Source organism: Centruroides sculpturatus, unplaced genomic scaffold, assembly GCF_000671375.1.
Source record: "Centruroides sculpturatus isolate CEXI.00-Female unplaced genomic scaffold, Cexi_2.0 scaffold652, whole genome shotgun sequence".
NCBI classification, from domain to species: Eukaryota; Metazoa; Arthropoda; class Arachnida; order Scorpiones; family Buthidae; genus Centruroides; species Centruroides sculpturatus.
In genome coordinates this window covers 1-4,267 of record NW_019384803.1, presented here as the reverse complement: position 1 = coordinate 4,267, position 4,267 = coordinate 1, and the positions used below count along the sequence as shown (strand labels likewise).

The 4,267-nt window shown below is 35.0% G+C and overlaps 1 pseudogene; it reads right to left on the bottom strand.

Moving 5' to 3' along the window:
• Positions 1-672: 672 nt before the first annotated feature.
• On the bottom strand, positions 673-4,256 carry LOC111629582 (annotated as a pseudogene).
• Between the last annotated feature and the right edge of the window lie 11 nt (positions 4,257-4,267).

The window sequence follows — 4,267 nt, the reverse complement described above, 5'->3', positions numbered from 1 at the left end:
TAGTCTCTCTCTTATTCTTCATATTTTCACGTGTTCAAAGATTAACTTCCTACATATTCATTTCTGCAGTAGTATATTTGTTGAATTGGTACTTCTATAAATTTCTTCACGTTTTAGGTTGGCATTCAAGTTTGTTTTCAGTGCTTCTTCTTGTAGTATTTTTGATACTTGTGCTGTTGTTCCCCTCGATGTGGGTTCCTGTCCGTGGTGAGGGGACCTCCTAGAGATGGTTTAGTAACTCTTCTTTACCATCCCTGGGATCTGAACGCCCACCCACGTGTTTGCCGTGCGTGGTGTCCCGTATGCCGGAAAGGGGGATCCTGGTAGTTGAGGGGCAACATAACGTCCCCAACACACTGCTTTGGCCCCTGCTTCGGATAAACGGGAGGCTCAAATCAGGCTGAGTCAATCGGCTGGTCGTTGAGTCATTTTTGACCTCGGCTTGGAGTCAACCGATCGATGCAGATCGGGCGGACACATCAGTCTAGATGTGCTCTTCTTGACGGCATTGTGAGGGTATAGCTTCTGGGAAACCCTGGTGTGACGGTCTATGGAAGTACTTCATGTGACGGCATCCCCTTGTTGGGCCCCATGGTGGGTGGGGTCACTGGGAGCTGAATATTTATTTTTAAATATGAATTCTCAAAATACAAAAATTTCAAACAAGCCAACAATAACAAATGAAAAGACCTCCAGTCAGCCAGTGTACTTAGTAGTCCACGCAACTGGAGAAAAACCATTATCTAAGTGTTCCCCATTTTTTATCCAAAAATTGTTTGAATCAAATTGTGACTGTCAGATTACTGTCATTGTTAATTTACAGTGTAATTTATAATTTATATAATTTTTATTTTAAAACAGTTCCAAGTACTTCAGGCATTAGGGGTGAAAAGAGACCTCTTTCAGATGGTACGTTTAATTAAAATATACTTTTAATTCTACTTATTTTCTTGTAATGATTGATATTTTTATAAATATATATAAATAATTTTATTGTATAAATGTAAGAAAATATTGCAAGATTTCATAGTTAAATGGACAGTCTTTACAATTGTTGGATAATAGTTACACAATGATTGGACATGATTAAAAAAGTTTCAAAATGTTCCTAAAGATAAAGACTTAAATTTGATATATTGTTTTTCAGATTTACTTACGTCAAATGCTAAGTGTACTGATGCTATGACCAGATCCTTATCAGTATCAGATTGGAAATGGAGGAGGAATTTCGGAAACCAGTAGCCAAAAATAAACTGTGGGTGAAGGTTTCCGATCTGTTAACAAAACAGGGATATAAAATATCTTCTACAGAGTGTGATAAAAAGTGGCGAAACCTTTTATCGACATATAGAAGAAATAAAGATAAAGCAAAAAATAAAACTGGGGAAGGGGCTATAACCTGGCCCTACTTTGATCTTTTCAATGCAGCAATAGGTTGTAGGCCTGACGTTACTCCTTCTCCAGAAACGTTAATAAGTTCATTATCAGAAAAAAATTACAGTGCTGCTTCAAGCACTCCTTCCCCTCCTCCAGTAGAGTTGTCTTCAACAAGAAGCAACATATCTAGTCTTCCTCTTTGTAGTTTAGAAAATTTTAAAAAGCACCAAAAAGGAAAGCAAATGAACCACCACTGTGGTTTTCACAGTACCTAGAAAAGCGTGAAAAGATTGAGAAAGAGAGAGAGGAGAGAGAAAACAAACAATGGGAAGAATTTAAAGAAATTGAAGAAAGAAGGAAAATGATGCAATCATTAATAGATATTTTGTATAAAGTTACAAAAAAATAGACTAGCCATTTACTGTATATATTTACTTCATTATATTAAAAATTTGCTGCAAAAACCAATAATAAACAATTATGTTTGTATATCAGTGTTTTTTTTTATTTATGCAAACCCATTTTTATACATTTGATATGAGATAGTGGCAAACATTGTAATGTTTTAAGGTTCCCCTCTTCAGTTAGTGATGCAAATACAATTAAACTCATTTTGCAAAGAATAGAATTCTATCTTGTTCGTGCACAGAATTTAGAAATACACACAACCTATGGTACAAATGCTTTAAAAAATCTTAATACTATTTTCATACTTAAAAAGAGAAGAGACACAAATAGAAGTAAAAGAAATTCAAATGTGTCAACAGGAAGTAGCATTTTATGAAATCTTTTATAAATGTACAGTATTAGAAAAATTTTTGTAAAAAAATACTTCACAGGATACTTTGTGTTCTTTGCAGAAACAAATTCAATTTAACTAAATTACATAGACATGTTTGAAATGAACTGTTTAAATCTTGTTACAAATTCATATAAAAAGTTCAAGACTAACTGCAAGAATTTATTCTGGAAATTTTTTACTTTATTTTTCCAGTATTAAATGCATTTTGAAGAAACTATGGTACAGATGATATCTGTTTCAATGGTTTTATTTATTATTACTACAAGTAGCTTCTTGTAGTAGTAAATAAAACCATTGTGCAAATGAAGGGTGAAAAGGTATAGCTACACCATTTCACCCTTCATTTGCACAAAGTTAGTTAAGCAGTGTAGGATGGCAAATCTATTTAACACAAGACCAAAGTGTTCAAAAACTCAAACACATATTAATAAAAATATTAATGATTTTATTTAAAAATTTTAATCAGTTTCAAATATTGTATTAAAAACATAAATTTTGTCTAGTCTCCTCGTCATTGTATCCTTACACTAGATTATCACTTTCTTGTGAATTGTCTCCTATACTACTACTTTGTAGTCTCATGACACCATAAAGATAATCAGCAATAGCATCCCTCTTATTATTTGCTGCATTAGTTGAATGTTGGCTTGGGTGAGGCTGGAAAGGAGTGAAATGTTTATCCTCATCTGGACTAACATCACTTTGTAGAATACAAAGATTATGTAAAACACAAGCAGTAAGAATAATTTTAGTCAAGTATTGCTTGTTTCTTACGAACAAAAATTTCAGTCGACGAAAGCGTCCAAACAGATCACCATATGCTTGTTCTATTACTATGCGAGATGAACTTAGTCTTTTATTAAAATATTTCTGTTTGGAATTCAGATGTCCATTGTCCTTGTAAGGAACCATCAAATATGTCTCTAGTGGGTATGCTGAGTCACCAAGTAAATGGCAGTTCTCTGGGAGTGGGAGAGTTTTATTTGATAACCCAATCCCTACATCACTGTTTCGCCACACCCTTGCATCATGTGCAGATCCCGGCCAGCCAGCATAAACTGCAGTAAACATTTTGTCACTTCTGCAGATCCCTTGAAGTATGACTGCAGTGCACTGCTTCCTGCTGTAATATTCTTGCTTTTCATGATGACAAACTGTTACTTGTATTAATGTCCCATCAACACATCCAAAGACATTTGGAAAGCTGTTTCTGCCCCTTAATGATGAAAAGTTTTTTACCACTTCTTGGGCATCCTTATCAACTGGCCATTTAATGAAAATTTCTTTTAAATTACAAACACCTTTACAAAATACTATGAACAACCTATGAGCATGTCCTTTATCTAGTCCAAAACGGTCACTTACGCCTCTAAAGGATTCCTGATTTCCTAAAATTCATAAGGACAATAGGACGATTTTTTCTTTTTTTACCTCTATAATGGATGGTCGTCCAATTTTCTTCGTTTCTTTTAAATTCAGAATCTGGCAAAGGAATTCGACGCTTTCACGCTGAAGTCTGAAATGGCCTTTAAAATCCAGATCACTGTATCGAGGAATAATTTCCTCATAATAGTTTTGTATCCTGGCTTTTTTCCGCAGTTGCACCACAACAGAACTTGCCATTCCAGCAATTACTTCGTCGTCATGTTTACGCTTCCTAAATAAGACATTGTATCGCAAAAATGAATTCCTTTTAAAATTTTTCAAATTAAATAATTTGCTAAACATTTCAACAATTGCACTGAGAGCCGCCATTTTGGAACTGCAGCGCTGCCCCGTGTGCGTTGTTAAAAGACATTCAGCAGCGATCGCAGCGCTGAATTTAACAACCCGATAGTTGTATGTTTAACAACTGGTACAAATGTTTTGTGGCCGTCGGCCATATCGACATATGTATTTTAATTGTATATAGTTATAATTCCAATCTTCTTTCCCTATTTCCTTTGTCTGTTCCTTCTAGAACCTTCCAAATGACAGTTATAGCCTTTGGGTGGAATTAGCCGTTCTGAGAATCAGAAAGAACTATAGTTGTAGGAGGGACGGTGGAAATATAGCAAGAGAGAGGAGGGCAGTATTGAACGAGACACG